Here is a 9177-nt window from a genome sequence, read left to right as displayed (position 1 = left end):
GGTTAGGCAGGGTCCCCGGGATCACATACAGATCCCGGGGTCAGAAAGGGTTCCCAGGGATCAGGCTAGACCCCATGGTAGGTGAGTTCCTGAAATCAGCAGGTCCCAATGGTCAGCGTGTCCCTGGTGTCTTACACGGTCCCCAGGGATCAGAGAGGGTCCCATGAGGTCAGGCCAGACTCCTGTAGTGAGACAGTGCCTGAAATCAGAGAGTCCTCATGGTCAGGCAGAGTCCTGCGGGTGAGGCAGGGTCTGGGGTGGCACAGTGTCCCTGGGGCTGGGGTCAGGTCAGGCCCCAGGAGCAGCAGGACAGGGCACAGCGTGGAGAGAGGCGAGGGATGCTCCAAGGAGCCAGCATGGAGCAATGGCCAGGGCTCAGGTCTGTGTAGCCTCGTGGCTCCCTCAGCCACAGCAGTGGCTCCTGGCCACGGGGTGGTCTCTGGACAGTGGATTTTGGCAGAGGGGTGATGCCCCAAGGAAAACAGCTGGGGAATGGTCTTTGGTAACAGAAGTGGTTAACACTAGTCATGCTTAGAGCTATTGTTCTCCACTGGTATTCAGCTTTGCAGACTTCTGCAGCTATTTCAGGCCTGCTGGAGGGCTCATGTACCCAACAGCCTGCCTGGTTTTTCTTCTAATTATTTCAGTCAGTCTAAAAAAAGATATTACCTCCCTCTGCAAACCTTGCCTCCATTGTTCTCAGCATAAAAAAATAAGAAGGAATGAAGAATAAAAGTCTGACACCCTCTATCTCCAGGTTAAATGCTCTTGCATAGGTATGGCAAGTGCTGAGAGGAAAAACAGGAGGCAGCTTCTGCTAACCAGAGGTAGAAGGGATAGCAGAGCATCCATCAGGGCAGGCTACCCCCATCCTGCAGGGCCAGGGGTTAATGGAGGAGCTGGGAATCACCCTGGGACACACCAGGACTTGAAATGAGAAATCCTGGTACTGTCAAGGCACGTTGACAGGAGAATGATTGCCGTGTCAGCAGAAAGACATCTCACATGGGAGGGAGCAGCTAATAGCTGTGCTGTGATGAATCTGGGTTTTGACAAGAGGCTGAGGCACCAAACACACTCGGAAAAGCCAAGGGAGGACAGACAGGATCTAACTGTTTGTAGCTGGTGTGAGCAGGGAGAGAATACCAAGAGGGAGGATGCATTGTGCTGACCACCATGGTCAGGGCATTGCCCAAGCACTGCACTTGCCCTCCCTCTCCTCTCACCTGCAGGATTTTGGGGTAGGACCCTCCTGTTTGCTCCAGTTTCACAGGGCTGCAAGAGCATCAGAGGCTGAGCCAGGACTGGAGCTTGTAACAAATAATTATTAGTGATAATTGGCAAAAACACACTGATGACATCTCCTTCCTATCAGCTCAGCTCAGTTTGGCAAAGGCTGTGGTCTCGCCAAGACAATCCCCATGTTGTATAAACACCTTCTGTGCCTCCCCTGCTCCTCCTCCATGGCCAAGAGCCAAATTAGGCAAAGAAAATGCTGCCAGAAGCACCAGTGATGGCACAGAGGGGCCTGGCCAGTGGCCAGGGGTTTGACAGCATCCTTCAGGTTCCTTCTTTATCTGGCACAAGAGGCACCTCTGAAAGATACGTCAAGAAAATCGTGACTGGCCATCAGCATTCAGAGCTGTCACCAAGCCAGCCTTAGCTCTCTGTTGCCTAACACCAGGTGGAAGCTGGTTTTAAAACATATTTTCTTTGTTTAATTTCCTGAGCCATCAAAATGGGATTTTGGGTGGGAAGTGGGATCATCCCGGCTCACCCACAGCCTTCTCAGTGGGTGTATGAGAGCAAGACAGGGTGCCAAGTTTAGCTCCAGAATGGTGCCAGACATCACAAAATAAACTATTGAAAAAATATTATATTTTAGCCAGGCTTTTAAAGGAACCAAAACCCCCCAAATTACTGGAACTGTTGTTCAGTATTCTCTGTTTTCCTGGCAGGGCTGGGGGAGGTGAGGGGAAGCCTCTGGCTGTACAGATAGGGTGGGGGCTGTGGTTCCAACTCTCCTGGAAAATTTTAATCAGTCAAAAAGTGAAGAATATTTTTAGCATGCCGTCAACGTGCATGTGAGGACGTGTGTGCTGTGAGAGCATGTGGTGCAGAGGCCACATCCCTGTGATTTATCAGCTATCCTCACCCTTGCAGGCAGACCTGGAGACACCCACTCTGACCCCCTCCAGCATTGCAGGGGAACCTGTCGTTTACAAGAGGATGTTCAGTTCACAACAACGGGGAGGTTGGTCCAAAAATGCTTCAGGGAGAGGTGTTGGGCACATGTCTGCAGCCAGGACAGGCTGCCCTGTTGTCTTCTGCATTGATAAGAGATGGTGAAACGCTGCTGCAGCAAAGTGAAACAGAATCACGAGTGACACCAGGGAGGGTGGGATGGTGAGTCATGAACTGAGGAAGTTTCTTTGCAAGGAGACCCATGAGTCCTGCTGCTCTGTGCCTCAATGGCCACATTTGGGGTCTTGCAAAACTTGGGGTGCAGCATGTAGGGGAGTTCCACCAAGGCGCGTGTCAGGAGCTCTGGCTGCAGAGACACAGCTTCCCCAAAGCCACTCAGGGATGAGACAGGACTGGGATGGGTGGGGAGTCCCTCCTGCCCTCCCAAACGTGGACAAACCAGTCTCTCCAGCCACAGACACCACATGAGAGAGCTGTGGTCGCCCTCGTGTCTACCTGCCATCCTTCCCCTGCTCCAGGCAGGGAGCTCTGTCTCCTGCATCCAACCCAAGGTGCCTCGTGACCAGGGTCAGCCACTCCACCTGCTCTTGCCTTGGTTTTCCTCCACTTCAAATGGCAATAACCCATCCTCAAGGTGCTCTGAAGCCAAGTTCATTAGTGCCTGGTTTTGTTAATTGCTTTGAGCAGGGCTGGACAGACAGAGACTCATTAGGGGAATTGCCCTGTTATCTGCTCTGCACTGGGGAGGGAGGAGGTGAATATGCCTGTGAGACTGAAAGCCAGTGCTGGGCTCAGTGAGGCCACAGGGCTCCTGAGCTGGAGGAGAAATCCTCAACCCCTCCATATGCATGGGGAATTAATGGGGATGTTCTTAATTTCATCTCTTTGGTTGGGGCTAAAACAAAGAGGCCCAGAGAAAGTGCTGGATCTGAATGGGTGTGCAAAGGTAGGGCTCAATTCAGTCTCTTGATACCAAGCAGATCCTGTGGCTTCTTCTTGAACTACACCATGGTTATGGGACTAAATCAGTTCTCAGTCCTCCAGACTACCTGTGCTAGACAAGAAGTTTGTGGGGGTGGCCAAATCCTCAGGTGATGCATGAGGAATTAGCAGCAGCAAAGGCTGGAGGAGATGGGAGACCACACAGCTGGAGCTGGCATGGAAGAAGGTCTCTCTTCACCTATCCACCAACTTCCTGGGCTTAAATCTTGTGTTTTATGCTCAAGCTGTGTGAAAGGATGGTGCTTCCAGCCACATTCCCTGCTGCAGTGGGGCAGTCGGGGTTATCACACCTGGTCTGACGTTTGGCCAGTAACTCCTGACCTGCCAAAATCCTGGTTTTACCTGTTTTCCTCTTGGCTGATACCAGTCCAAGCTTCTGCCCAAATCAAACCTGGGCTTTCCAGCTACTCATGCTCCCTATTTTAGTTACATGTCTGGAAGAGAAGACCCAGCTATCTGCCAAAGCCATCAGCCTGCAAGCGCTCGCAGGAACTCGTGTGCTCTCCCTGCTGATCTTGCTGGTTTTGTCAGGAAAAGCAGTCCTGGCTGCAGAGGATGTCTGGTGCTCACAGGAGGGACAAAGCAGATCCAAAACTGTAGGTAAGGATGTCACTTGCTGGGGGAAAATGGGGGAGGTGAGTGGTTTAATAGTCTTAAAACCAGCAGTGAGTGGAAGGAATGTGGCCAAGCCCTGTGGCACAATGGCAAGTGGGGAACAAGTGATCCTGCTTTGTGCTCTCTTCTTCCTTTCTGCTTTAACTCAGCAGGAGCAGTAAGCCCTGATGAAAGACAGTGAGTGCAGGCTGGAAGAGGTGACTGATGATGCCAGAACATCACTGTTGGTGCCCAGCTGATGGCCGTGGTCATGCACAGGCAGGAAAGGTGGGAAGGAGTGAAGCACCTGGTGGGTGAAGGCTCAGGATGACACTCCTGCTCCATTGCTGCACGGGGTGAATGGGAGCAGTGTGGGGCTGGAATAGGGCTGGAATAGGGCTGGAATAGGACAGTCCATGCTGTTCTTAGTCCCCAAGTGTTTTGAAGCCACGGCTGTGCCCCACATCCTGCAGGCAAAACCCAATCCCTGTGTAAATGGTTTGGAGCAGCTTCCCACATCCCTCAGCTCATCATCCTGTGCCTGGGGCAGTTGCCTCTGGGCTTTCCCAATAGCTCTGCACTGTTCCTGGCCTTCACTGACATCTCCACCAATGACAAAATATGCCAAAAATAACCCCTGCTCTCCAGCAGGAAGGTGGGATATAAACACACTGACTGTTTGTTAGTGTTAGTGCTTGCCAGGCTTTCAAACTGGACTGAATCTGGGGGGGATCACTTCCTGCTCCACAGTCCTGACCTCCCACTGCCTCCCTTCTCTGTCTAAGCATGGGAGCTCTCCAAAACACCTCTGCTGTGTGCATGCCACTTTGAGAAGGTGAAGCTGCAGCCCCAGAGGTTCTGGAGGGATTTTTCTGGGTGAGTTTAAGATAAGGCAGTATCTCTGGGTGCATTGCAGCCACCAGCTTTCCTGTATGCAATGCAGCATTGAGGTCCTCCTGGAGCTGCTGGGATATATAAAAATATTATATATATATATATATATATATATGATATTGTCCTCAGAACCCGATTTTGTTTGCTGTGGCAAGAAACAAACCCTCAGAGAAGTGTAATCTGGTACCTGTAGCACTGATGACCCCTGGTAATAAGATCCTACTTTGTGCACTCTTGCTCTCAGGGCTATCCTTGGCCATCCTGATTCAGGCCACCCTGCCTGGCTCCTGAGCACAAAGGGACTCATGAATTTTGGGGACTGATGGCTTGCAAAGTAAGCAGCCATGGAGTTTGTCTGAAATTATGTTCTCTCTGATTTGGATGAGCATGTGAGGAACACAGAGAGGCAGGAGAAGGGGTTAAATCAATGGTTACATTTAAATCAATATTCTGATTTATGCTCCTGTCCCAGTGGTGCTTCCTTTGCCCCCTGATTTGAGGGTGCAGACCTCAGTGGCTCATTATGAGACACCATTTCTGTGGTGAACATGGATTTTGACAGACATGCTGCAGGATTGGGCTGTTTTTTTGGCCTTTTTTGTTGAGAAGAGGGGAAGCAAAAAATTAAATAACTTGACTATGGCTGTGGTTGATACACCTAACCCAGCGGTGAGATCAGCTTCTTAAAATTTGATGTAAAAATGTGTATCAACAGTTATTTCTCACCACTGGGTTTCCCTGCAGATGCTGATGGCCAAATTCCTGCTGCCAGTGCTTGGGTCCCTGCAGGAGGAGGCTGAGAAAATCCTGTCTCTTGGATCAGGACTTCAGGGTGATGCTTTCCCTGAAGATGCTTTGTGCAGTGGCTGTGGAAATGAGCTGAGCCTTGGTGTGAGCAGGGAGGGGGTGAGATTTACACTGTGCCCTGGTTTTGGTGGTGACTCATGAGGTAGGACTGGATCAAGTGAATCCTGCAAAGATTTACAGCAAGGAAACCCTTTCACATGCAGGGTTATTGCATTGGCCTGCTGTGTCCCAGCCAGGTCCTGGAGGTACTGCATGGCCCAGCACGAGTGTGAAACACTCCCTGTGATGGAGTTTTCCTCCTAACATGGATCCATCTCTCTTTAGCCCTGCAGTGGGACCACAGGCACTTTGCATCCCTCTCCCAGCACTGTGGCTGCCTCCCAGCCTTTCCAAGAGCTTGGTGACCAACTGCCCAGCTCTCAGCTGTGCCAGTGTCCCACCTTAGCAAAGAGCCATGGATGGAACAAGCTGTGGTCTGACTGAGAATATGTGGGAAATACTTCCTTTCTAAAATTTCAAAATGTAATTAACATCAGTAAGAGCTGTTACGAGCCTGACTGGGGCGAGGAGAGGGGCTCAGATCTCAGACTGACTGACTGACTGACAGCCACAGCCTTGGCAATAATGCCTGATGTGGTCCTTGCTGCCTCCAAGGACATCCCCGCCACTCTGTCTCCAGCATCGCAGCCATACCGCCCGCATCCCTGCCCCACCCTTCCCCTCCGCCTTTCCCCGTGGCCCTTCTCAGCCCATCCCGGCAGTTCCCCGCAGCCCGAGCCCCGCTGCTCCCCGGGCAGCAGCCCAGCCCAGCCCAGCCCCGGCGCTGCCCTTCCTCCCGCCCTTCCTCCTCCCCGCGGCGTGGTGCCATCCCCACCTAGTGCCGGCCCGGCGCACCGGCCGCGGGCAGCCCTGCGGCTCCCCGGGCTCCCCGGGCTCCGGGGACTCCTCCACGGCACCTCCTCCACGCCCCCGGCTGCACCCGGACACCCGTGGCACGGCCCTGCGGGGAATTTCCGTGCCGCGGCCCCGGGGATGCTCCGGGGTAAAGGAACGGTGGGAGGAAATGAGCTGATGCAGCCTTTGTGCTGCTCCAGAGGACAGGGACAGGCAGAGGCCGCAATGGATCCCGCGTCTGCTGGGGCTGTTGGCCGCCTCATGCCCCATCCTGTGGCCCGGGAAAACGGGATTCCCCCCTTTCCAGGAGGAGGAACCCATCTGGGGATGAGGGAAAGGGCCGCATCCCATCCCCAGTCATCGAGCTTGTCCCATCAGCAGGGCTGGACCCCTTTGGGTATCACTTTGGGGACGCCCCTGCACATCACAGCTTTGGAGTTCTTAGTGGCATTTCCCAAGGACACATGGCCATGAACTCCACAAATCTCAGTGCCTGGGGAGCATCACCTCCCTTGCCCCCCTCCAGACCCTGTAAGCACCAGTTGTAGATGTGTAGGGCAGAGTAAGAAGCCAGGGAATGCCTTGGGCAGTGCCCCCTTGTACTAGGTCTGCTCTTGTACCCCTCCAGCCCATCAGAGACTACCAGAGCCACAGTGTCTTTAGATTTTCCTTCCCCTCCTTCACCCTGTTGCACCTCAGATCTACATACAGATCCTTACCAGCCCTGTCCCTGTGGCCAAGGGCTGTTCCCTCTGCCCAGGTGCTGTCCAAGCCAGCCAGGGCATCCAGAGCTATCTTATCACCTGGAACAAGGAGGTGAGCAGTCATCCTCTGCTCAACCACACCAGCTTCCCTGGGCTTGCAGCACACTCATCCAGTATAATTTTGGTTGGATTGACCCTCTACATGTTGCTGCACCCAGTCCCTGGAAGGAAGAGGCTCTTCGCACTGACATTTTCTGAAATTTTGCTCCTTTTTTTGTGCTTTCCTATCTTTTGTCTGTCTCCACCCTCCCTGCCATTGCATGAGCACATTCCTCAGTTCCCTTGGGTGCTGTGGCCTTGCTGTCCCTGTCCCACAGGAGATACCAAGGTCCCCTGGAGTTTCCCCGTGGCTCAGGGGTATTCAGAGGGAGGATGCTCTGCAGGGGGATGCTCCTGCTTGCCCATAGCATCCTGTGGAAATCTGGGAATATGCTCATAAATTTCTGAAGACCACAGGAAAGCACAGGAAAGAAGGACTGCAGGGTGGAAGAGGAGGCAGGAAGAAAGGAAGATTAAGGGGTGATGTGGCCTCCTTCATATTTCCTGATGAAACAAGGAAAAAGCCCAACACTGCCCCTATTTTTTGTTGGAAAACCCCTTGCAGCTCAGCCCTGAAAGCAGGATTCAGCAGCTTGGCACAACTCAAAGGTTTCCTCTGCTGCTTTAAAGAAAATGTTGGAACAGAGCAGGCTTAAAGCCTTCTGAAGAGGCCCATTTATCTGGGAACTGAAAGAAAATATTGGGATAATATTTGGAAAAGCCTGTGAATGGGCATGGCTCAGCATGTGCCGGGCAGCAGCAACCTGTGAGCTGCAGGGGGAGAAGCCACCCTCTGCGTGTGGTTAATTTTCCCCTTTTCCTTCATTTCCTTCCCATTTCCTTCCTGGCTCTGAAAGGTTTTGCCGTGACTAGGTGGGTCCTTGAGATGTATTTTCCCCAGGACAGTGGTAGTGCTGGAAGAAAAAGGGAATTTTCATGAGCAGGGTGGGCACAAACCCTGCCCAGTCTGAGTATCTGGGGGGGCTGATGGGGAGAAGGTGTTTCTTCCCCTGTTCAACAACTGAGGCTGATCTGCAGGATGCACTTAATCAGATATCACTAAAAGCAGGGTTGATTCCTGACTAATTGGTCAGTAATAACCATTTAATTGGCAAAGCTGCAGTGAAGCTCCAGCCCTCCCTTCCCAGAGCCATTAGCAGCATCTATTTTATCATTTGGAGCCTGGCTGGGATTCAATAAATAGGGTTTTGTTGTTTTTTTTTCACATTTAAAAACACTAACGTGTGTTCAGAATTCAGTTGGACATCTCATTTGGCTTTGAAGCATAATTATGCTTGATGAGGACTAATAAGCAGCTTTCAAATCAAGACCAGGTTAACATCTCTCCTGCTGTCTCCTGCAGGGAAGCCGATATGCCACAACAGCTGATTTTTATAGGACTAATCCAGAAATGTCCAGGGCTCCATAGAACCCTGCTTTGTCTTGCTTTTTGGTTTGTTTTTAAGTTATTTTTCCACCAAGGATGAGTTTTTATTGTTGTGAAGTTTTGCTCTGCGTGGGATTTCCACCCACTGTGGGTCTCAGGGTGCTTTTGCAGGATGCAAAGGGTGATTTGCTGAAAACAGCCTTTTTAACCCCCAACCTCATTAGGGAAGAAAACAAACATTAGAGGGGATTTTTTTTCAGTGTGACTAAGGGAATCTAAATTTTCAGCCCCAAACTGATCCCAAGTCTTGAGACCTTGGTGTTTGCTCGAAGCCTGGCTGGGGGCTGAAGCAGATGTTGCCAGTCCCTGGCACAGATGATGGTGATGGCTGATGGTTGAATTGGTGTCAAGGTCGGCCCTGCTCCAGCACCAGCGCCTGCCCTAAGGTGGAGCTGCTTCTCTTTCAGCATCGTGGCCGCCCAGAGAACACTGGATCCAGTCTGGTCACCCAAATACCACCTGCCTGCAGCTTCTGAGCAGGGCTCAGACAAAAGAAAACCCATCCAAACTGCGGGTTTATGTTTGTTTTCC

Source organism: Molothrus ater, chromosome 13, assembly GCF_012460135.2.
Source record: "Molothrus ater isolate BHLD 08-10-18 breed brown headed cowbird chromosome 13, BPBGC_Mater_1.1, whole genome shotgun sequence".
Lineage (NCBI taxonomy): Eukaryota > Metazoa > Chordata > Aves > Passeriformes > Icteridae > Molothrus > Molothrus ater.
This window is presented reverse-complemented; position numbering follows the sequence as displayed.